The 26167-nt window shown below is 43.2% G+C and overlaps 1 protein-coding gene across 5 annotated transcripts in view; it reads left to right on the plus strand.

Moving 5' to 3' along the window:
- The first annotated feature begins 3136 nt into the window (after positions 1–3136).
- Positions 3137–26167, plus strand: part of Sv2b (synaptic vesicle glycoprotein 2B) — a 172393-nt gene continuing 149362 nt past the window's right edge. For 2 of the 5 annotated variants that reach the window (XM_028776673.1, XM_028776675.1), the window contains exon 1: positions 3991–4169. The gene's annotated coding sequence lies outside the window, so the exon portion shown is untranslated. Of the gene's footprint in view, positions 3522–3990; positions 4170–4368; positions 4412–10184; positions 10373–26167 lie in introns of those variants that run through there. The other 3 variants (XM_028776672.1, XM_028776674.1, XM_028776676.1) reach the window with 3 other exon arrangements.

Below are 26167 nucleotides of genomic sequence, written 5' to 3' on the forward strand. Positions count from 1 at the left end.
TCAAGAGCAACTTTCCATCTGTGACACCTCTGAGGAATAGAACTCTGGATGTCCTAGCAGCAATTATCTGCTGATAGCTCCTCGGGGAACTATTATCTAGAAAGAGTATTTCCATTCAAACTATTTGTTTTCTGTAGCTCACAAAGTAAGTTTTCCTCCTTGTCTTCATCGTTGAAATAAATGTCAATTTGGATATACACATCTGGGCTGGAGAGATGGCTCAGTGGTTAAGAGCACTGACTGCACCTCCAGAGGTCCTGAGTTCAAATCCCAGCAACCACATGGTGGCTCACAACCATCTGTAATGAGATCTGATGCCCTCTTCTGGTGTGTCTGAAGACAGCTACAGTGTATTCATATATAATAAATAAATAAATAAATATTAAAAAAAGAATATACACATCTACAAATTTGATCTAGGAATCACATATGAGAGAAAACATTCAGCATTTCCCCTATACAGCTTTTATGCCTACTTCCACGTCACATATTCACATGGTATTTTCTGTGTCTATATAAAATCTAGACACCATTAATGAGAGAAAACATGAGATTAGTCTTTCTGAGGTTGACTTAATTTAATCTGATTATCTCTAGTTGTATCCATCAACACTTGGACAGGTCACTTGTGAACCTACTTTAGCCTTTGTGTTTTTAAAGGTTTTACTGCTGTAAAGGGACACCATGACCAAGGCAACTCTTATAAAAGAATCTGTTTACTTGGGGCTAGCTTACAGTTTTAGAGGATTAGTCTGTTGTCCTCATGGTAGGAAGCATGGCAACATGCAGACAGACATGGTGCTGAAGAAGGATCTGAGAATTCTATATCTTGACCCACTTGCAGCAGAAGGAGACTGTGCACCACACTGGATATACCTCGAGCAGAAGAGACCTCAAAGCCCACCTTCACAGTGAAACACTTTCTCCAACAAAGCCTTACTTCCTAATAGTACCGCTTCTTACAGCTAACCATTCAAACACATCACACAGGGCATTTGCATAATGTTCTCATTTTCCAGTATATGTCAGTATTTATAAATGTCTTGAATTACTAAGGAAATTACATGGATTGTCCTTTCAAGTTCTCACTCAATGGAATACTATACAGCGATAAAAGGGTGACCTGTGCGATGCCACAGATGAATCTCACAGGCATTATTTAGAGTAAAAGAAGTCCACTACAAAAAGTATACATTGTGTTATTCTGTTCATATATAATTAAAGAACAGAGGATACAAATAGCAGTTATGTCTGGGGGCTGGCATGTGTTGGCTGGGAAGGAACATAATGATATCCCCGGATGCTGGAATGATTTGCAATCCCGATATAGATGGTGGCTATGGAAACATACTGAGCAGACACTGGCAGACACTGGTACAGCGTGCCCTGTCTCTGTGTGGCAAGCAACAGAGTCATGCCTTTCTAAGAATTCATTCTAATGGGAAAGACATTATTGACAACTAACATTGGTAGTGCATCCATGCTGTGGACATACAGGGTAGGGAGAACACAGGAAGTTCAAGGATGAGGAACCAATGGCTCAGCTGAGAGCAGAAAAGTATACGGTCAGGGGAAGGGGTAAGAAAGAACCTGGAGGAAGCATCAGCATATTCAAAGGTCAGGAAGGGAGAGAGTGAGTCACATCTGAAGACTTAAGAACTAGTGAGGGGCTCGGTTAACAGAATGCTCATATAGCATATGTGTAACTCTGGGTTTGATTCCAGAACCACAAACAACTCGGTGTGATGGCACAGGCCTGAAATCCAAGTCATCCTAGGTTACATGATGAGTCCAGGTCAAAAGAAACAGATTAGTATGGCTGGATAGAGGGGAACAGATCAGGGTGAAGCACGGATGCTGTTAATGTCAGTGGGGTGAGTGACCCTTTTGTTCGCTCATTGAGGAAGTAGTTCTTCTAAGGACAAAGGGAAGCCCAATGGCCTGGTTTTAATCAGGAAGTAATCAAGATTAGATTTACATTTTAGGGAATAACTCTGGGAGGGAAACTAGGGAAGCCCTTGCATGGTGGTCCAGGGTTAAGCCCAGGCTAAGAAAGAGGCGGGAGCTGGGAGAAGACTACTTTAGCTGGAAGAAGGTGATCGAAGTGAAGACTTTGGGTTGGCAGAAATACTGAGTGGTGGAAGAGGCAGGATTCTTCTCCACTTGCCTCCATTTTGACATGATCAGGTACAATGGTTAGTCTTGTCAACTCAACTGATCTCAACTCAACTCAGTGTGCATGTTTATACACATATATGTGAGAAGTAACTTCAATTGAGAAATAAATGCCTTCATCAGACTGCCTGTAGGTAAGTCTGTGTGGGCATTTTTCTAGTTAGCGACTGATACCAGAAGGTCCAGGTTACTGGGAATGGCGCCAGCCCTGACCAAGCAGTCCTGAGTGGTCTAAGAAAGGAGATCGAACATGGTAGTTAGCAGTGTTCCTCCACTGCCTCTCCTTCAGTTTCTGCCCTGGCTTCCCTCAATGGATTGTGCTGCTGATATGTAAGTTCAGCAGAGTCTTTCCCCACCAAGTTGCCTTTGGTCATGGTATCTTTCTCATAGTTAGAAAAACAGATATCTTTTTCATAGTTAGAAAAACAATTAGGGAAGGCACTTAGAAACTGCAGAAGACCTAGGCACCCGCACTGTCGCTTAATTTGGACTTTGAACTTCCACGGTGACTTTGTTCATGATTTTACTTCCTTCTAGAAGGAACCGTGTGCTTTTGGAAAGTCTTCCCAGGCTGGCTGCATTGTGGTTGTGAGCCAGCTATGAACAGGAGTTGGTGTGTGTGTGTGTGTGTGTGGTGCGTTGGTAAGAAGGAAACAGCTAGAGCCTTTCTCTAATATATTAAACCCTCCAAGTTTTTGTCATTCCCTCCCGACACTCCACTGGCCAAGCAAGCTCTTTTTCAGTTTCAAAGGAGTTAAGAAGGCCAGAGTGATTTGTCAACACCCATTATCTCAGGTAGTTTGGGCATGGCAAAATCTAAGGATCCTCCTGCCCAAGACAGAGCCTGGGGCCAGAGCTTGGAGCCTTATGCGCCTTGGCGCCTGAGGTGGGAGGGTGGAGAGAGCAAGATATTTATAGTCAGTTGTGAACGAATCTAATGGAATAAGAAGTTTGCAGATCTGTCCATCTGCAAATCCAGAAAGGGCGGGACTGGGGAGTGGGCTCTGGCTCCGCTCCAACGTATTGGGAACTCCTCTCCTTGGATCTGAAAGGGAGTTAGACGCAAAGAGCTTTCTGCAGTGAACACCGTTGGAGTCTGGACTAGGCTCTGGCTGATCCTGCTGAATAGACTCAGAAGCCCTGGGAGGGCTAGGGTGCTGCAGGGGGCTGGGAGCGCGCCGCACAGGCTCTGCACAGCAGTAGGAGCGGCGACAGAAGGCGCGCTGGTGCAGGTGTGCCCTAGGGAGGGCGCCGGCCTCGGTTGGGATCACCAACCGCATTAGCCTGAGCTGCCCAGACCGACGGTGCTCGGCTGCTGATCAGCTCGCTGCGGATTTTCCACCCAGGTAGGGGACGGCGATCCTTGCGGCAGTGCCCCGCTCCCAGGTCTGGCGTTGGGACCGCTGGGTGCGGTTGTTGGGAAAATCCTCAAAGGACAGCAGAGTTGGAAAGCAGCGCACCAAAAAGCGAGCACTTGCTGCTGCCCAAGGCTGCGCGCTTCTTTAAACGTGGCCTTCCCCAGGACTTGGAGTGAAAGCACATGAACTATTGGCGCGGTAAATAGTTTCCCAACTTGGGCTACTGACATAGGTGCTTTCCACATGCTTCCTGGGCATCCCTTTAGTTTCAACCTTACTCTTCATAGACCATTTTGTTCTCAAAGAACAGATTAAATACATGCCCACACCTGCTGGCTCTGGACTGGGGTTTGTGAGTGTGTTTCTCTGTGTGGAGGGCGCCCTCCACGGGCGTGGGAGCCGTTTCTTAGGGACTCGGGTTTTGTCTCTGGATGGATTTTAGCGCAAGGAAAAGAACATGATTTGTTTTGCAGGGATGGGTGAACAAATGCGGTTAGCTAGGGAGGAGCGAGAAGCTGCTGTTCCCTCAGCAGACTGGTGGTAGATTTCTCATCTGTTGGGTGCAGCAGATCCTGCTGCCCAACCGCTTTTATCTTATATCCAGAAATCGCAGATGCAAACAGGCTCCGTTTAAAGGTAACTTGATGCAGATGTGTTGGGTAAGGTAGGGCGGGGCGCTGGGGGATGCTTGCTGGTTTCTAATCCTGTTTGGAAGGTGAATGTGGGTGGCTCTGGCTCCGGGGAGGGGCTGGTGAGGGATGAGAGGTGTGTGGATGGTGGAGAATTAGACATTGCGACCAGCTTGGCTGTCTCTGCTTTTGCTTGCCCTGTGTAGAAGAGGCGACTTGTTCTGCTTGCTAGAAGATGCAGTTGATATGGTGAGGCACAATCTGTGTCTTCCCTTAGTCAGCAAATACTTGTCTAACATGTTATGTGTCAGAGGTGGGAGTGATCCTTAGGAATGAAGAGATGATGGAAAAAAAATCCTAATTTGGCACAAGCTCGCACCCGGTGGGGGGACAAACACCTGTAGTAAGAAGGTGTGACCAGTTCGTGGATGGTGGTGTGAAGAGTGGATGTTGGTAGAGAGGAAAAGAGAATTATCCTAAAAAGAAGTCCCCAGGGGGCTTAGCAGAGATTGGATTTGTTTCTTGATCCATCGCTCTTGAATATCCTGCAACCCTCTCCCACCCCATCACCATCACTGCTGGTGGGAAGGCAGAGCTGTTGTTTGCAGAACAAGACTAGTGTCAACGAGGTACTTTTGAAGGCTGCACTGAGGGAGCACACCATTGTAGGTCAGGGTTTTTACTTTTGTCCTCTTGATAAGTATTTTCTCTAAATTTCAGGATAATGGAGTATTGAAATAGCATTTCACAAAGGCAGGGACTCTGGAAATTTCTAAGAGAGTTCCAGAGCAGATCAACTTCTGCTTCTTCCCCTTCTCCTCCAACTTGTCCTCCTCCTCTTCCTCCTCCTCTTCTTCCTCCTCTTTCTCTTCCTCCTCTTTCTCTTCCTCCTCCTCTTCTTCCTCCTCCTCTTCTTCCTCCTCTTTCTCTTCCTCCTCTTCCTCCTCTTCTTCCTTCTCCTCCTCCTCCTCCTCCTCCTCCTCCTCCTCCTCCTCCTCCTCCTCCTCCCTAGTTGTTCATTTTCCAGTACAGTTCAGGATAACTCTGACCCAGTTTATCCTCCATGGTGGAATAAAGGAGAGGTAAAGTTGTTACCATCAGTCTACTCTGGAAGAGGCACATTTAGCCTTGGGGTTAATTCCTCTGGGACTTTGTTGGTAGGTTATTCCTCTTGCCAGAGGTGTGCCTTACATGCATTTTGTAACTGAAACCACCAGGTGTTTGAACAATAGCCTGGCACACTGTGAGTAGTGTGGCCTTGACTGCTCTAAGAAAGCCGGTCTTAGGCAAGTATCTTAGTATTTCTTTGAGCCTTGATTTCATCATCTGTAAAATGGAAGCAATGGCACTGTCATGATAGCTATGTAATATACACTTAAAAGTATTTGCTCATTGTTAAACAATCAGCATATGTTAATCATCTGGGATGAAGTCGCTATTTAAGAACTTTAAGGTTGCTCATTGAGTTCCTACCATGTGTCAGGCACTTCTCTAAATATGTGAACTACAGCATTGAGCAAACGGTGTGTGTGTGTGTATGTGTGTGTGTTAATGAACAAATAAGTAAGTACATAACATATTAGCCCAGGAACTGTGATGAAGAAAAATAAGTAGAATTAGAAGCATGAGGAGTGCTGCAAGGTTTGGAGTGTGTTTGGTATCTGTCTGTCTGTCTATCTATCTGTCTGTCTATAATCAACACCATCATCTCTATTATCTATTTGTCTATCTCCTTCATATCTATCTATCTATCTTTCTATCTATCATCTATCTATCTATCTATCTATCTATCTATCTATCATCTATATCTATCATCTATCTATCTATCTATCTATCTATCATCTAGCAATCAATTATCTATCAATCAATCAATCAATCAACCATCTCTATGTCTATCTATCTATAATCAACATCTCTATAATCTATATGTCTATCTCATATCTATTATCTACCTATCATCATCTCTATCATCTATCTCTTTCATATCTATCTATTGCCTATCTATCTATCTATCTATCTATCTATCTATCTATCTATATCTATCTATCTATCTATCTATCTATCTATCTACCTATCTCTAGGTGGTTAGGGAGATGGTTGATAACAAGAGCATTTGACCAAGTCTGGGGAAAGTTGAGGTAGGAAGCCAGGCAGTGTGAGTAGAGTAACAGAACCTGCAAAAGCCTCATACAAGAGACAAGCACATTCATAAGAGAACAAGAAAGAGACCCAGGAAGTCAAGTTGTGTGAATGAGGGGGATGGTGGTGGGAACTGTCTGAGGATAACATTAAAAGGACATTGTTACCTTGCTTCATGATTTATGTTTATATATTTGTCACTAAGATACAGCATTGACTTCTTGTTCTAAATGTTCTCTTAGCTGAGTTCCTAAGCTCCATGTTTAAAAAAGAAGGTTATTTGGTAGGAAGTGGTACCTGGGCAATTCAAAACATGATCTAATGCAACAAACCAGAGGGATACATCTCTGCAAAGCAAACGAGGTCTGAGGAGACGGTTCAGTGGCTCAGATTCCTACCACCCAGATTGAGAATGCATTTGTTTCTTTTCCAGATGAACCAGAGTTACCTTTAGTGAAGAGTCCAGCAGGTGTTGCCCTCACTGGCTCATGCTCTCTTTTCTTTGGCAAGAGTCTTTGTGATTATGGAAAGGATTGGGATATCTGGAAATATACTGACCTTCAGTGCACGATGGAGTGCATTTATGTATGGCGAGATGGTGAATTTATTTAGGGCTTCCATCCAGAAGCTTAATATAAAGATCGCAGCTTGCTGCTTTGTCCTTTGGAGAAAGCAGTGTTTGGGGATCTGAGGACTCCATCAGCTAGCTCTCTGTGGTGCAGCAAACCTACTGCAGTGTTCCATGAGTAAAACCTGGGGGCGGGGAGGGAGATTGATAGCTGAAAACCTTGTGAAAGCATCTGTGAAATAGGATGTGGGGAGGCATGGTCAAGGTCAGGGTGACTGGCTGGCCATCATCCAATTCATCTCAGAAGAGAACATTTACTTCTGTGCATTTTTTCCCATCCAAGGTCTGGCTCTTAGCTATACTCCTTAGTCTAAGAAACCTGATCGGTCTCTCTGGGCTATTTCAGAGTGGCTTTGTTCATCTGCATGCCACGTTGTTGATCCTCGGTGGTGGAGACACTGTGTTCTATGGCTAGTGTATGTAAGCCCTGCAGACCCCCATCATGGCATCCAAACTAGAGGGAGCAGAGCTGCTTAGAGACCTACCTGAAGAACTGATCACACACTTTAAGGTTTGTCTTAAGAGATTACAGAATAAACCACCCTCAAACTCAGTGACCTTGAACAACCAGCATTTATTATTTTTTCTCATGTGTACGGAATGGCCAGGAGATCTGTGTGAGTTGTCCTTGGCTGATCTCCGCTGTGCCTGTTCATGTGACTTGGCTCTCTTGATGGAGAGTTTGAAAAAGGGCTGCTTTGGGATGACCTGAGCTGGGATGACTTGGTTCTGACTGTGCTTGTCCCTCATATTTTCTTAGTATAGCTAGGCATGTTCACGTGACAAAGGCAAAAAAACCAGGACAAAGTGGAAGTGTATGGGTTAGGAATATAGGTCAGTGGGTAGATTGCTTGCCTAGCATGCACAAAGCCCTCGATTTTGTCTCTATTACCATAAAAACTGGGCATGGTGATACATGTATAAAATCTCAGCAACTGAGATGGAAGCAGGATATCAGAAATATAAAGTCATCCTTTGCTACATAGTAAGTTCAAGGCCAACCTCAACTACATGGGATATTGTCTAGAAAAACATAAGAGAAAAAGGAGGAGAAGGAGGAGGAAGAGAAAGAAAGAAAAAAGAGAAAGAAAATGAAAGTGGGAATTGTTTTCATAAGTCTAAACTTATAGCTGACATATCATTTTTTATCCTCATTTATTAACAAAAACACTATACAAGGAAACCAGTATGAAGGTGTAAAGAAATAGACTCCATTTCTTTAGTTGATCTTAGCCCAAAAGACTGAGGAGCAATTAGATTCAGCATTGCAAAGATCAGGGTACAGTGAGGGGAAGAATTTGGAATGTGTGGATCTTAGGGGAGAAGGGTTCAGAAGCCCCTAGCTGAGGAGCTATTGACAGTGGACAGGGGGTCAGTTTTCTTTAAGGGTGTCATCATCTGTGCTCTGGTTGATGGCTCTACACCAGAAATAACATGGGCAGCACACATTGGACTCGATAGATAAAGGTGCTCACACACATGCACACACATGCACACACATGTACACACACACACACACACAAAACATGAAGTAGGGAGAGGTTCAGTATATGGATTGGAACTGAGAGTAGGTAGGGGGAGAGTCAGGGGTGAATATGATCTAGATACATTGTATGCATGGGTGCAATTCTCAAAGAATTAACAAAAATACATTAAAACTAAGTTCCTGTGGTTAGATGTCCTTTCTCTATGGGCCCAAATTGGATGGATAATGCTTGTGGCTTTCCCCATGTGACTGTCTTTTCTCTGTAGTTACATGCATCTTTAGACAGTCATTCACTAAATCTTTATTGAGTACTCTTTAGGGCCGGACATGTCATAGGCAGGACATGCAGCAGTTAAGCATAGTGCAAGCTCTACCCCACGAAGCATCCATTCCAGTTGGGGAGGTAAATCTATAAATACATGAGTATATGTATACCATGGTAGGCAGTTAAGGAACACCCAACAGGGAAAGGAGGAGGGAGATATTTGAATGGGGTTGGGAAGGTACTGCAAAGTGAGGGGTGGGAAGCAGGTAACTGATTGGACAGGTGTGAGGGAAATGAATGAGTGAACCACTACAGACAGTTCAAGGCAGGGCAAGCAAATGCAGAGGTCTTGAGGCAACAGAATGCTGGCACATTTCAGGAACAGGAAGTAGGATCAGATGAGAAACATCGAGCACAAAAGTAGGTGGCATCATCAGAGTATCCTGAAGTCAGATAATAGAGGGATTTGAGTGGACTTGGGCTTTGACTGAGATGGAAAGCCCCTGGCCATTTCTGAGTACAGGCTGCATTATCTGATCTATGTTTCATGGTGATCACTGGAGCTTTAGAGCTTAGACTAAAGATGTCAGTCAGGGTACTACCTCCACAATCCAGGTAAGAGATGATGGTGGTCTGGATCAGATGGGATGGTGGTTGTGATGCGGAAAAGTGATCAAGTTCTGCATTTATCTGGTGGTAGAGCAGACACGATTTGAAATGAGTTACACTTTGGGCACAAGAAAAGAGGATTCATTATTTTGAGGTAAGGGACAGGATAGACTAGCCATTACTGCTATTGAATATGAGCCGCTGGATAGCCAATGGAGAAGTCAAGTTTATAAATGTATTAAGAGTTCAGAAGCCAGCTCTGTAGACGAGGCCAGCCTGGTCTACAGAGTGAGCTCCAGGACAGCCAGGACTACACAGAGAAACCCTGTTTCGCAAAACCAAAAAAAAAAAAAAAAAAAAGTTCAGAAAAGAAGCCCAAGAGGGAGACTTAAGTTCCAGTGACACCAGCAAGGTCTTCATTTGTCCCCTCAATGAGCTGAGTCACTGCTATGTGGCCAGGGTCCAGAATCTGGCCAGCATGTGCTCAGTGACTGTCTGCAGGGTGACTGGAAGAAACAGTTTCACTCTAGGTAACTGTAAATGCTTGTTCTGGTGGATCTTGAAGTGTAACTTCCAGAAGAGATTCCGTTTCTTCTCAAGATCTCATGGCCAACTTACTGTAGAACTGGGGAATGAAAACCTTAAATGTGAAGGTTTCAATTGCTCATGTCTCATAGAAAGCAACACTGAGCAACAAGGCAGGAAAGAGAAACACGTGGAAACCAAAAAATAGCTCAGACTTACAAAAAAAAAAAAAAAAGCCTCCAGGGAGAAGTGGCTGAAATTCAGGGGTGTGATGTTCTTGGATTATTATTATACTGCTTTTAATTTGAGATGAAGCAGAAGCAGCAAGGAAGAATTCTGGAAGAAAGAGAACGTTATTTAAATCAACTTATGCTGAGTGAAAGCATGTCGTCAGCTTACTTGAAAAATCCCACTTCTACAGTATCTTGCATAATGTATTTCTGTTTATAAAAGGAGAGACATAGGCAGTCTTTATTATTGGAAAACGAGAAGATTGGAAGGGGTTCCATCTGAGGCTATGTGCTGCTCAATGACTCTTCAGAGACTGGCTGATTTGGGGTGAGCATGAGTTTTGTTTGTAATATCTGGCATAGGAGGATTGGAATAAAAAAGACAGTTACTGTAATTGAAAGTGATTGTGTGTGTGTGTGTGTGTGTGTGTGTGTGAGAGAGAGAGAGAGAGAGAGAGAGAGAGAGAGAGAACATAGTGAAGAAAAATGCACACCTATGGTCTAGTTTTAGCTTCTGTGGGAATAATAGCCATTGCTCTCTTAATCAGAGCACCCGTGGTTACTCTAAGAGACCTTCAGCAAGACTGAGATTCTCTCATAGAGAACATGAGAATGGTCATTTGACCTTCATCTGATATTCCGGTCACTCAGCTCTGTACCCCATCTTTTCCATTGTATGCACTTCTGCCCCAGCTGCGTATGGTCTCATGGTCTTAGGATGCAGAGGTTGGTGATCTTAAGATATAGAGGTGTTGAGGTCTGTGATCTGAGGTTGGAACATTGACTGGGGGAACTCCATCTATGTAGCCATGGGAAGTCATTGTCTATGTTGAGGAGAGACCTTTGGTGATGTGGTTGTTTTGGGGTCCCCCATTTTCCTGTAAGCAATCTCTCACCTATGCTTCTGTATGTAAGCATAATAAATTCATTGGTTCATCATGCTGAACTTGGGGGCATTGTCAGGGCAAGTGGGACTTTGTTTATATCTCTAGGGACAATTCATACAAATTCTCTGATTAAGAGAGTAATGGCTATTATTCCCACAGAAGCTAAAACTAGACCATAGGTGTGCATTTTTTCTTCACTATATTCTCTCTCTCTCTCTCTCTCTCTCTCTCTCTCTCTCTCTCTCTCTCTCTCTCTCACTTTCACACACACACACACACACACACACACACACACACATGCACACAATCACTTTCAATTACAATACCTGCCTTTTCTTATTCCACTCCTCCTACACCAGATTTACAAGCACCCTCAAAGTTTCCTGTGCTTTGCTCACTGGTGTGATAGAAATAAGATGCTGGCACCTTTAAGAGGTGGGGCTTATGCAAAGTACTTAGCTCACAGGACCATTGTCCTCCAAAGTCATTAGTGATAGCTTCATGGAGTAACTTAGCTCTCATAGGAGCAGGCCCTATAAAGCAAGGCCCCTTTCACGTGTCCGGTCCTTTGGCTGCTTCTCTGACATGTTGGGGTTCACCAGAAGGTGACAAAATGGTGTCGCTCAATCACAGACTTTAGGCCTCCCAAATCACATGCCACATTAATAGCTTTTCATAAAATTCCTCACCCCAGATATTTTGTCATAGCAATGCAAAATAGATAAATGTAAACTCAGAAGAGGTAGTAAGGACATCTTATATTTAAATGTGGCTGTTAGATTTGAACAGAGAGTTTAGGATGGAGTAGTGGGCTTGATTTTAGACTAAGCTCATTTAAATTCAGGCTTTGCTACTTTCTGATTGTGAAAACTTGAGCACGTCATTTAATTTCTTTGGGAGTTTTGCCTTTCTCAGCTATCAAATAATGAGGATGAGGGTGATGGTGATGATGATGATGGTGATGATTGTGAAAGTGATGTTGATGACGACAATGATGATGACATCCTCCCTCTGCTCCTCCTCCTTCTCCTCCTTCTTCTATCATTCTCCTATCACCCTCTCCTCTTCCATTGTGTATGTGTTCTGTGCATTGGCCGATGTGAGAATGCATGTTTGCAGATGCCAGAGGAGGATGGTGAGTGTCCTGCTCTGTCACTCCTCACTATGTTCCTTTCAGACACCATGTCTCACTGAAGGCTGGTGGCCCGAAAATCCCAGAAACCCTCCTGTCTCTAATCTCCACAGTGGTATGATTATAGATGTGTCTGTGACCACATCCAGCTTTTTATGCAGGAGCTGGGATCCAAACTCTGGTCTCCATGTTTGCACAGCGAATACCTTTACACACGGGTTATCTCAGGCTTCCGACTTTTGGTCCTCTGCCTCAGCTTCCTGCATACATCAACTTTCTTCTTCTTAAAAACTTAAAAATAAATGATCTCTAATATCGTGGTGACTGCTTAATGCCTCCGAACTTAGTGTCTTTTAGGACACCACGTCTTTCCTCCTGCATCCTCGTTAGGGATGGGAAAGCATAAGGCTCAAAGATACAAGGACCTTTACACAACCACATTTCCTTTTCCATCAGCTCTGCACAGCTATCGGACAAGATGGTTTGTCCAGACTTGTAGCCTTGAACCTTAGGTGTCCAGAACCTTGGGTGAAACAGACTGTACAGTGTGGGAGCTGGATGCTGCCAAGTGCCTCTCTCATCATCCTTGTGTGGTCAGCAAGTGACAGAAACTCCAGGCTTCCAGAACTCCTGTAGGTGGGAGGGTGTCACAATTCTCATCTTTCCATGGTGGAAGCTGCAAATGAATCTGCTAAGTAGCGGGAAGAGAACCTGCCCAGGGTAATGGATCTCTCCATCATTCCTTGAAGGTGGGCTGGCTTTGCTTTAAGGAAAAGTTGGGCAGATTCCTTTTCAAGTCTGGAACATGTCCAAGGGAGCAAAAAGCCTGTACTGAAGTAGATCTTAATGTCCCAAAACTGAGGGGAGCTTAGAAAGCAAGGAATCTACATTCTTCATCTGGCTTTGGAGAAGAAAATAACTTGCCTAAGACTTTATAGTAAAATATATATATATGTATATGTATATACATACACAAATATACACATATATGTTCGTGTGCGCACACACACACACACACACACATATATATTTATATATACCACAGTGGGGTTGCAGAAACACAAGTGTCTATGAAAGGTCAAGAGAGAACAGGAAAATGGGGCCTAGGTTCACTTCATCATTAGGTCTAGAAACCGTCTTAGGAGCTTCCCAGCTTCCCAGGCTGGGCAAGTCCTTCAGTAGCTTCTTCCTTTGAATGCTTTAGTATTCTGGGACTCTCCTGGCTGTGCCCCAGAGTACATGTCCAGTGAAGGTTACTCCTGTCGTCTTTCCTGCTTTGCCCGAGGCCTCTGCTCTATTGCCAGCCACAGAAGCTGACTTTTGCCTGATCTGGGGTTTAGCAGATGGCACAGACATGGGGAGCCTTGCTGGAGTATAGCCCAGGTCTGAGGGAGAGGAAAAAATGGTATGTTCTAGATGGAGTTCTGGGCCTGGGTAATGGGGCAAGAGAGGACACAGCAATGTCAGGAGCTCCTGATCTTGACCCTGAAGAACTCAATGATGTTGCACTGCTAACCCTTTGGTGATGTATTGAGATGGCTCAGACCCAGGGACCCTAGGGTCAGTCTGCATAGCTTTCCATCTGGGCTCTGCTTTTTTACTCATATTAGACTTGTGTTAGTTATGTGGCAGCCTTGAGCCTCAATCTCTTCATCACAAAAACAGGAAAGAATGATGGACTTACATACTCTGTAGAACATGGGAAAGAAGATGTGAACTCATTTCCATGGAGGTCTAGAGCAGGTCTTACTGCCTCATGAGTGCACACAAAGGACTCCCTCTGAAAGCTCTTCTGGGTTTCAAAGTCATTACTGAATGTATAAAGTAGGAAAAAGCTCAAGGACCACCGTATCATACAGAGTAACTCAGTTTTCTGTCCCTCAGAATGGCTCCTTGTATCCTCAGCTCCCCAGCCACAGGCTTGGCTATGTGTGACCTGAGTGGTTCACAAGTTTAATTTGGCCTTGATCACAGATAGACATCCAGAGAGGAAACAATAGCCCTGACCAAGTATGGTGGGTCATTTGGTGAGGCTTTAAGTCACAGAATCTGGACAACATTTAACAAAGAAAAAGAAGCCCCTAGAACATTACTGCCAAGAATAGGTGATGTGGAAATACCCAGGTACTCTGTTTGGAGGAGTGTGGGAAAGGGGCAAGCTTCAACAGTGCCTCCCCTGAACACCAAAAATTTAAAACCGTGTGCTGATTCATAAGTCTATAGTGGAGCCTGACTGTTCTGTATTCTAGAGAGGCAGGGGATATCACCAGTTAGGTGTATTTCCCAACCAGTTGTCTGGACTATGTGGTTCTACCTATTGCTCTCCAAAACCTTACCAATTAGGGACTTCAGCTTGCTGTCTTTATCCCAGACATTTCGGTTTTTGGTTATACTAAAACCACATTATAGGTATCCAGAAAAATCAGGAAGCATGAAACTCATCCATAGCTCCCACTATACATTCATGCACACTGCATTAATTTTTTTTTACTCAGAAATAACCATATTGACTATTTGCTGCTGGAGCCTGTGACAAATATTGGCAAATTGTTCATAAAGGATCTTTTCTTCTGTTTCCAGACTATGCAGACTGCATCTTCCAGCATCACTCCAGGTGGGCGTGACCACATTATAGTTCTTTTGTTGGATTGAGAATGGACATGAGAATGGATGGACCATTGATTGGCCCTGGAAAGGGTTGAACCAAGTTAAACAGTTGACATTACCCACTGACACCTTTGCCATGGCTAGTATGATTGCTACCAGCACAGAGTCTGGAGTTTTATAAACAAGTTTTTGCAAGCTTATGGTCATACATGGCAGAAAATACCTACTATGTTTCTTCTTCATACAGAGATATTAAAAAAAAAGCTATGGCTGAGATCACTCAGGTTGCCTGTTCTTTAGGAATGCTTTAAATTTAAGTAAGGACAGAATTAAGACCTGGGAAGATGGCCCAGCAGTTAAGAACACTGTCTTCTCTTCCAGTGTATCTAGGTTCAATTCTCAGCACCCACATGGCAGCTCACAACTGTTTGAAACTCCAGTTCCAGGGTTTTTCTAGATATTCTGTGAGTACATTTACCCTCTCAAGAGACCAAAGTCCAGCACCCCCTTTTCTTTCTCCCACTGTTTCTTCTACAAAATTTTGGGAATGTTCTAGAATTTTCTATCATTTTGAAACCTAGAGACTTTCCATGATACTTACAGGCTACATAATGTCAAGTACAATGTTTAACTGCTCAGTCTCAGTGTTCTCACGTGTAGACTGGTCACTGTAAGATCTGATTCCTGGGCTTGTGGGAGAACTCTGAAGGAGACGATGGTATCAAGTACTGAGGGATACATACAGGATCCCCATTGGTCTGAGAGTTGAGACGGCCATCTTGGCTGCTGTTGTAGCTCAGATGTCTGATGGTGGCTGGCACATGGTGCATGCATGCTGTATTAATTTAGTATTAGACATGAAGAACCTTGAGTGTGTGTATTTCAAAGGAGGATCAATGAATGCTGGGTTGGAGAATTTAGGAAGGCAGTGGAGGGACGTGGAGGAGATCCTGACAATCTAATCTTTTAGCTTTTAGGTTAAACTATGTGTTTACTAATGGCCAAGAGAGAGAAAGAACATAAGAGAAGAAGCAAGTCTGAGAGAAAGCGGGGCGTGTTCTGTGTCTCTTGTGTTCTCGGGGTTGCTCTATATTTGGATGGTAACTGTCTCAGCTGAGGTTAATCTTCTTTGTTCCAGTCATCAGCCGAGGGATTAACGGCTTTAAACTCAAAGCTTTACTGGCCCCACAATGTGAGCTTTGTGCTGCCCGAGATTCAGGGGGTCAATTTCTGCTGACCTCATACATAAGGCCCCTTTGTGGTCCTAGTTCCTTCATGCTAGGGAGAAAGAGACCGATGGTTTAAGAGAGGGAGTGATTTACTACCCCTGGCAGATTTATGACCCAGAATTCCTGGTTTGAAATTCTCTCCTTCATAGTGCTCTGGTCCTTTGTGAAGGAGTTATGTAAAGGACCTTTGCTGAGAGAGCAGAGCAGTGAATCTATGGGAAGAGTCTTCACTGGTGTGACTTCCCTACTGTGTTCTAGCAAAGTCTCCGTATGTCTGTGAACAGGCTAGGCTGCTGCTTCACTAATAGATAAACTGTTTGGAAGCACACAGAAGGGACAACCTTCACCATGATTTTTTTTTTTCTGGCTTTGTTGTGATTAAGATTCATCCCTGGGCTAAGAGAACTCTGCCTGGCCTAGCTGAGGCCCACACCTAGACCCAAAGATCAAAATGTGTAAAGCCAAAATTGCATGTGGTATGGAAAAGGGGAGTTCTTCAAAGGAAGCTACCTAAGAAGAGAACATGGTTGTTAGGCAGGCAAACCCCACAGATACTTGCCACATTGAGCAGACTTCTCCAGATGAAATAAGGTTCATGGAACATTAGCTTCATAGGAGAGCACCATAGACTTCTAGAGTTTGGCTGTTTCTCCAGTTTTCCTCCATTACCGAGCAGCTCAAGTGTTCGCAACCATCTTGCTCACTGTTGGATTGCATTTAAAAAAACCAAAATACACAAAAGTCAAAAATGCAAATTTCCTCCTTAAATTCCTTTACCTGTATTATTTATGTATATATGTATGTATGTATGTATGTATGTATGTATGAATGTATGTGTGTATGGCTCATTGTGTCAGGCACTGGAATTGGTAGCAATGAACAGAGAATATGTGATACCTTTTCTTAGAGGTATATCACAGCTTAGCAAGTTATAAGGCATCTCTTTCTTTTTTTATTATCCTTCTTTTTTTGGTTTTTCGAGACAGGGTTTCTCTGTGTAGTCCTGGCTGTCCTGGAACTCACTCTGTAGACCAGGCTGGCCTCAAACTCAGAAATCCGCCTGCCTCTGCCTCCCAAGTGCTGGGATTAAAGGCGTGCACCACTACTGCCCGGCAAGGCATCTCTTTCTATGTATATAAAATACACACAAGCATTCTTAATATTAATTATTTATTCTGTTGTTCAGAATTGCAAGCTTATTTATAACTAGAAGACTCAGATGCTTAGTTAATACATGTCAGGGTGCTAACCCCACTCAAAGGAAGAGGAGTGTCTACATTGCATTGAGTTATCTGGCGGATGAGCATGACTTTGCACGTTCTTCCTGGATGTAGAGTACATTGGCAATGGAAGAGTAAAATGCCATCCTGGGAGCATGCTGCTTGCCACTCTGTCCTCCTGAGGCTGGGAGAGTGGGTGGCCTTCATTTGTGCTGCTTCTGTTTGCAGGCTGTGAATGGGAGTTGGCACTGCAGGCTGCTTTGTTGTTGTGCGGTGATGTTTGAACACGGGGCAGCATATTGCTTTGCTATTATCAATTTATTTGTGTAATCCCAGCAGCTGGCAGTGGTATAATAATTTTCAAGTGAGAAAAAAAAGCTTATTTGCTTAGAGAGAATAAAAATAGGCAGAGAATGAGGTGTGTCACAGATGACAGAATTCACAATGACAGAATTGTTCTGTGGCTAGAATTCCCAGTGGGGTTTTCAAAGTGCAGAGAAGGGTCATGCTTTCTGGAAGGAAATCTTTGCATGCACCAACAGAGCTAGAAAAATGGTCTTAGCTCTTGGGGTTTGGTCAGGCTGTTGCTGATGGAGAATCTGTAAGCAGCCCTGTCCGAGACTGAATCCAAAGCTAGTGCCAGAGTACAGACTTAGGTAGTAAAGTGCCATCTTTTGCTCTTTTCCGATTCGTTATTGTTTCCCTATGGTATAGCTTGTGGGGTCTTCAGAAATATAGTCTTATTATCAACTATTTGTTATGGGCAACCAGAAGCAATGACAGAAGCCTATATTATTTTAGGGGCCTTTGGGGTCTTACTAATCAATAATTCATAGGAAGGTGATCCATGCCTAACACTGGGATCTTTGTTCAGTGATCCATGGTTTTTGGGAGGAGAATTATCCACCTGTGCAGAGAACTTAACGTCAAGCTTCCTTTTGTTAAATTATGCTTCTAATTAGCTCTCCATATGAGTCTTAGACACCTGAAGCTTTGGCTAACTCTCCCTATGCCTATTTAAGCCTTCCCACCCCCCAAAGACCTCTCTTCCTACTTTCATGTCACATGTACTCTCTCTCATCCCTTAAGAACCCCATCTAATGTTCTCTTTCTGGTTTTCATGCCACTGTACACACTCCAAGGTAAACACACAAATCTGAAAATTTGACAGGAGGATCTACATTTGAAAGAGAACTTTTTTTTTGTTGTCATTTCTCTGAGTCTGTGTTAGCTTACTTAGTATTTTCCAGATACATAGATCTCTCAGAGATTTTATGCTTTCATTATTTATAGCTGAATAAAATTTCATTGTGTACGTAGAAAACACATTTTCTCTTTTAAACACTTTTTATTGATTCTTTGTGAATTTCACAGCATGTACCCCAATCCCACTCACCTTCCTGTCCCTTCTTATCCACCCTCTGCCCTTGCAACTGCCCCACCAAAAGAAAAAAAATCTCTTTGTGGAAGCTGTAGTGTGTGTCACAGTGTGCCCCACACCATATTTGTCCACGCTTCTTTACTTGCAAATATTCATTGCAATGGTCCGAGACCTCTGCTTCTGCTACACTGTCAATACCGAATCCTCACTAAGATTCCTCTTGGATACCCTGCTGTTGTCCTGTGTCATGGAGATCCTGCAGCTTTGGATCTGTAGGACCAGCCCCTTCACAAGCTCCAGCAGTTCATAGAAAAACCCATGTTCTTTATCCATTTGTGCTGGTTAGACACAAACTAGAGTTGCCTGAGATGAGAGACCCTCAATTGAGGAATTACTGACATCAGACTGGCCTGTGGCATGTCTGTGGGGCGTGATTTTGATTATTGAAGCGGGCATGCTCAGTCTACTGTGAGCAGTGCTGTCTCTAGGCAAGTGAGCTTAAGTTGTATAAGAAACCAAGCTGAACATGGCATGGGGAGGAAGCCAATACGAAGTGTTCCTCTGTGGCCTCTGCTTCTGTTCCTCTAGGATCCTGCTTTGAATTTCTGCATTGGCTCCATTCAATGATGGACCATGAAGTGGAAGGTGAAGCCAGCCCTTTCCTCACCACATTGGTTTCAGGCAGTCTTTTAATACAATGACGAAAGCTTACGAAGCCATTCATTCATCCACTGATGGATAGTTTGGCTGGTTCCATTTCCTTGTTGTTGTGAACAGTTTGGCAATGACAATGTATCCGCAAATGGCTCTGTGGTAGGATACAGAGATACTCTACTTTGTCCAACTCTGAGACTCCTTAAGATTTTCCAAGAGATAGCAAACCCGGCCTTGGTGCACCCAGGTCTCTGTAAGGATAGAGCTCTCAAGGGAAAGTAGCCTCTTTGACATCTTCACCTAGAGCAAGTGCTTGCTCAAGTGCTTACAAAGTCTGGTGAAGGGCCTGTGAGAGAGTCCCTTATAGACAGAGCAGGTGTATCTAGGAAGGGAGTCAGGACAATGACTTGTCCTTGGAAGCCTGCTGATCTGTAATAATATAAGAAAGAACTGACCATTCAAAAGAGGTCTTGGCATCTCCCCTGACTTTGGACCATGAAGGAATACATTTAACTTCAAAATTGTTGTCAGAAGATAGCTTAATTGAAAGTCTATGACGGCAGAGGAAGATAGGTAAGGGTGCTAAAAAAATTGTTTCTTTTGGATTCGATGAGGGCTTGGGAAGGCGCAAGGAAAAAACCTAATGGTTAGGGTAGAAGCAGAAGCCCTAGGAATGCTTCAACAGTAGCTGAATCATAAAAAGGGACTTGTCTAACCTTAGCTGAGACTCTCATAGGCACTGAAGAGGGCCAATGCAATATGGCCCTAGGAAAACTACCTACAGACAAGCCATCAGCATTAGAGAGCTAGTCTAAGTAACAACAATGGCAGAAAAGAACGTCTCCCTGTTATAGTTATAACTATTGTTGTTACTAGTATGTTTCACTTACTTTTCTAGTGCGAGTGATAAGCTGAATCTACCTCCTCTACCTCTGGTTCTTCTTCATGGTTCTGTCTTACTCCCCTTTAGCTCAGTGTGAAGCCTATATTTTATATACTGGTTAATGAGCTGTCTGCACAGAGGCAGGGCCTGGGAGTGTGGGCGTGCTGACTGATCTGCTCGGGGATCCTGGCTCTTATTCTTAATCCACGGCTTCTGTCTGGCCTGTAGCAGATGGAATCCCCTGCAGGATGCTCAGGCCAGTTGCTCTACTTTTGAGAACAAGGTAGAGACCAAAATACATAAATAAAATGCAGGCAGGGAGCCTATCTTTGCAACGAGCAAAAGGTTGACATTTCTGGAAGAGCAAGCTTTCCCCAGTGGTAAGAGCTGTCTTTCTAAAGATAAATTCTTTTCTAATTTGACAATCTCTCAGCTTTTGAGAGGAGATTATATGGCTAAAGTGGATGAAGAAGTAAATTAAGACGTATCTGAGGCACTTCACAGCTATGGTGAGCAATTTACTTGCTCTCAGGCTTAGGTCTAAGCTGTCCAGTGACCTACCTGGATTTAGCAAACAACTAACCCAACTCCTGGCTCTGATTATTATAAACTGATGGACCGTCCCTGAAGTGATCTGTTCCAGTTTTTGTGTTTGTAAGGGATTAGGAAATGACCCACATTTATTGCTGAAGTCAGTGAGGATTCAAGTTCTCCATCCAGGTAGCTGCTTTATGATTATTACTTTTATGATTGGAAAAAGTTTGGCTGTGGAAGCAGATTTGGTAAGTGGGAAACCTTGAGACACAGGTCTTCATTTGTCCTGCTAAGTGGATTTCCGCAAAGCTCATTCCAGCTGATGGCCAGTGATGGGAGGGTGTTCCCCTCACACTCCCATGTTCACAGGGACTACAATCATGAACGGGAGCACCTGTAATTTAAAGAGGCAAAGACATACTCTGCTGAACTGCGCAGATCCCAGTTCTGTCGGGGTTCTCTCCTTCTCACCACTCCCTTCCCCACTGCACCCACCTTGGAAACCCATTAGCTGATTTAGTACTCCCAATGGGGACATCTGAAGTTTGAAATACTGTTAAACTGAAAACTCTTTGAGTCCCAACATGGCACCTTAGGTGGAAAATTCCATGTCTCTGTGTGTGCTTTATATAGGCTTTATGTGTGACAGGATGTAATAAGAAGTTCAGGCATGCTAATATTACTGTATGAAATTACCTTTAGGCTGTGTGTACATGGTGCATGTAACTGGATTTTGTGTTTAGGCTTGGGCCCCTTCCCAAAGATATCCTATTATATATATGCAAATATTAAAGCACCTGAAAAACCCTTGAATTCTAGAATACTTTATTATCACTGTCATTATTATTATTATTATTATTATCATTATTATTTTGGTTTCTCTGTGAAACCTTGGCTGTCCTTGAGTTCACACTTTAGACCAGGCTGGCCTCAAACTGAGAGATCTGCTTGCCTCTACCTCCTACGTACCGAGGTTAAAGAAGTGCACTACCACACTGGACTTCTGAAATAGCTCTTGTGGAGCACCTGCTCCACAACCTCTATTCTTCAACCTCTATTTACATTAGTATTTTAAAAGTAAAATATTGTTGACTTCTGTTGACTTCAGGAGTCTGGCCTGAAGACTACTTGCAATATGTGCTCCCAAGACTTCGTTTTGCTGCATTCTATCTGCCCTCTCTTGTCTTGTTGTTAAATGTCTCATAAGTTTAGGGTGTGGTAGATGCAGGTCAGGTGAGCACAGAGGCAGAATCAGAGTAAGGATTTATATAAAAACTGCCCCTTTCTTCCCTCCACAAACAGATCATGATGCTCACAAATGGGGATCCCTGATTGCCACCCCCCCCAGGGACTTTCTGGGAAGCAGGAGTAGCTGAATCCTGCAAACCTCACATCCCTGAAAGTCTATTCTCCTGAGTCAGCTTTCTGGTCCCTCCACCTGTGAGCCATTTGGATCCAGCTCCCTGTACCCTGTCTGTCAGCTCACACCATGCAAAGTTAGCTCTCCCAGTTCTGGCTCTGGCTCTTCCATTCCTGATGCTTTTACTTGCCTGATTTTTTTTCCAGTGATTTGATCAAACTGTAGGTCCCCAGCAAGATACTTCAAGGTATCTGTGGATCATTCATCTTCCCTAAATTTTTGTCTATTTCAACTCCTGCACTTTTCAAGACATTATGAAATAAAAGCCAGAACCTGTAGGATGGTATATCACATGAAATAAACCAGACAAAGAGGGGAGAAATTCTGTGAAGCCTCACCTCAGTGTGGAATCTGAGATCTAAAAAGCTGAACTTGCAGAAAGTAGAACAGGATAACCAGGGCCCAAGGTCAGGGAGATTTTGGGAGATCTTTATCAAAGGATACAATGTTTCAGTTAGGATGAATAAGTTGGAGAGATACACAGTACAAAGATATGGTGACTATTGTGTATAGCTATTTTATTCATGGAAATCCTCAGAATTTATTTAAATTTTTTTACCCCCAAAATGATTAAGTCCATGGAAGTGCACATATGAATTAGCTTTATCAAATGGTTCCACAATATATACTGATTTTATTTTCTTCTTCTTTTTTTAAAAACAATAGATGATTTTTCTTTCATACAATATATGGTTTCTCCTCCCCAAACTCTTCCCAGAATCCTTCTTACCCCCCTAGCCACCCAAATACATACCCCTTTCTTTCTCTTTCATTAGAAAAAAGACAGACATCTAAAAAAAACTACAAGAGTATATAAAATAAAAACAAACAAACCAGAATAGGACAAAACAAACAAACTGAAAAAAAAGACCAAAGAAAAAAATTAAACATACACAGATGCAAAGATAAACACATTTAAACACACAAAAGGTCTATACAAATTCAAATCAGAAATCATAACATATAAGCAAAAGATGTACAAGTTAAAAAATGTCAAAGACAAAGCCATACGAGACAAAAAACTTTCTCAAATACTACTGAGCTCGTTTTTGTATTGTTCATCTACTGCTGGGTGTAGGGCCTGTTCTCAAGAGTGCTTTGTATATCTAGTGACACTTCATTAGAGAAAAACAGTTTTCTTTTTCGAGTGGTTACCAATTGGATAATAATTTCTAGGTTAGGGATGAGTGTTTGTGTCGAGGTCCTCTCTTAGTAATGGGACCCACTCTGGCTTACATCTCTATAAGCCATGTGCATGCTACCACACAGTGTCTGTGAATTCATGTGTGTATTATTCCTGCTGTATCTAGAAGGCCTTGTTTCCTTGGTGTCTTCCTTCCCCACAGGCTGTTACAATAATATTTCCACTCCTCTTCTGCAGAGTTCCCTGAGCCCAGAGAGGAGGGATTTGGTGACGACAAACTCATTTAAGACTGATTGTTTTAAGATCTCTCATTCTCTGCACATTCCAGTTATGGGTCTCTGTATTGTTTCCATTCATTACAATAGGAAACACTTCTGATGATGGCTGAGCAAGATACTGATCTGAGTATAGCAGAACATTGTTAGGAGTTACTTTATTACTACATTTCTTTAGTAGAACAGTAGTATTAGACTTTCCCCTAGGTCCACGGCCTATGTAATCACAGGTTCTTGGCCACGTTAGCAGTGTCAGGCATGGATCCATCTTATGGAGAGGGACCTCAAACCAACTAGGTAGTGGTTGGTTGCTCCCTCAATTTTTGTGCCACTATTGCACCAGCGTATCTTGAAGGAAGGTCGCCATTGTAGACCAAGGGTTTGTACCTGGCTTAGTGTTTAGTTTTGTTTACATGCAGTGTACCCCTCAGTGCCATAAACTCTAGTCCATAGGGGTGAAGGCTCTATGTAGGTACCAGCTTGACTTCTCCATGCTCAGTGATTTATGTAGGTGTTGTTTCTAGCAATAGGGCCTTACCATAAGTTTGTGTAGAACAAAAAGTAGCCTTGGCAATAGACTGAGTTATTTGGGGGCAGGGTAGGGTTCCATGAGACACCTTTGGCCAAAAAGCTCATTTAGATTTAATCTATTCCTAGCACTGGAAGTTTTATTTGGTGATGAGAGATATCTTGTTGGGTCATTGTTTTCTCTGTTATTTGTTACTCCATGTAGATTTTTTCCATATATGTATAAATTTTCAAAAAGCTTCTACTACAGTAGGTTTCCATATGACCCCTCAAATGGCCCTAGTTTTAGCGCTCTCTCTCTCTCTCTCTCTCTCTCTCTCTCTCTCTCTCTCTCCATATTTCATCCCTTACCCCCTTTCTCTCCTCTCTGATTCATTCTCCCATTAATTAGCTTTATCTGACAGTTCCACAATATATACATATTTTAAAAGAACATATCATACAGGGTAAATACATTACAATGTCTGCTAGTCAATTAAAAAATAAAGAGCTTAAAGAAGATGCATTTTGGAGAGGTTTTAAATAAAAGTCTAGATTTACGTGTGGTGGTTTGAATAAAAACGGCTCATATAGGCTCATATTTTTTTATTGGATGTTTTATTTACATTTCAGATGTTATCTCCTTACCCCACTTCCCCTTCCCTGCCCAGGAACCCTTTATCCCATACCCCCTCCTTCTGCTTCTATGAGGATGTGCCCCTCCTGCTTCTATGAGGATGTGCCCCTATCTAACCCCCACTCCCACCTTCCCACCCTCGAATTCCCCCACATATGGCATCCAGCCTTCATGGGACCAAGGATCTTCTCTTCCACCTATGCCCGACAGGACCATCCTCCCTTACATATACAGCTGGATAGGCTCATATTTTTAATGTTTAGTCATCAGAGAGTGGCAATACTTGAGAAGGAGTAGGAGGTGTGGCCTTATTGGAGTAGGTGTGGCTTTGTTTGAGGAAGTGTGTCACTGGGGTTGGGCCCAGTGTCTCTCTCTTCCTTTTGGTTGTGGATCCAGATGTAGAACTCTCAGGTATTTCTCCAGCACCGTGTCTGTCTGTGTGGTATCATGCTGTCTGTTATGATGATGGACTAAACCTCTGAAACTGTAAGGAAAGTCATAAAGCTGCACTCCTTCATGGTCTCTGCATCAGTTCCTGCTTGCAGGTTCCTGTCGAGACTTTCCTCAGTGATGGATTGTTACCTAGAAGTGTAAGCTGAAAAAACCACTTTCCTCTACAAGTAGGTTTGGTCGTGGAGTTGAGCTCCGGATCTTCCTATTCAATCAATATCCATGGAGTGGTATCTGAGCTTTCTGCTCTTCATGAGATACACATTGGTGGCTAAGGACTTGTGCCTTCTTGGTTTGATGCTAAAGGAATCAAAGTGGTGAAGCCAAATCATCTTTCTCAGGTTATACTGCCAATTTGCCTGTCAGTTCTGAAAGGGACATCTCCTATACTTTTTAAGACAAAGTCCTGCAAGGAAATGAATGTTACCCCTACAGAACGTAGAGGACAAGCCACACCTTGCCAGACACAGTTGGTAAGTGGTTGAGTTTTGACACAGTCTGTTAGAGTCCTCATCCAACGCTTTCCTCTTTTTATGAAGCACACCTTCACTGAAGCGCTCCAGAGATAACCAAGGAGAGATTGACTGGAAAAAGACTGGGTTGGGAAGTTTGGAAAAGCAAGTTTATTGATCTCCTTGGGGCACACAAAACTGGAAACAATCCTGAAGACTGCTGTCTAGAGAGGTCCTTGCAGAGAGCATAGAGAAAATAGGGTGCACCAAGTTGCTTTGCATGCCATCCCACTGAAAGATGCTTTAAATCCCTGGAGAAATATTTTCATTGTAATCTTGCATTCCTCAATACAACAAGTTATCCTGGGGTTAAGCATCAGAGTGGAAATTGTGCTCTAGCATTGGTTCTGGTACTGGATCACCATTTTTCTTCATCATACTCATTAAATTATCAAAGTTCTATTAAGATTTGCATGCAATCTTCCAGCCCCAGGACCCATCTGTTCTCGCTATTTATTCTCCAGGGAAGTCACGAATCTGTCATTTGTGAATTTACAGTTTTTCATATCTGTGATGCTAGTGGTGTTTCCTCTGCCAGGTTGCCACGCACAACTCCCCACGCAGGTCTCTTTGGGGAATTGTGAAGCTAACGGCATCTCTTTCCCCAGTAAGTGACAAACCCTCAACTGAGTGTGAGGCACAGCACAGAGA

This window comes from Grammomys surdaster, unplaced genomic scaffold (genome assembly GCF_004785775.1).
Source record: "Grammomys surdaster isolate TR1022 unplaced genomic scaffold, NIH_TR_1.0 271, whole genome shotgun sequence".
Classification (NCBI taxonomy): domain Eukaryota; kingdom Metazoa; phylum Chordata; class Mammalia; order Rodentia; family Muridae; genus Grammomys; species Grammomys surdaster.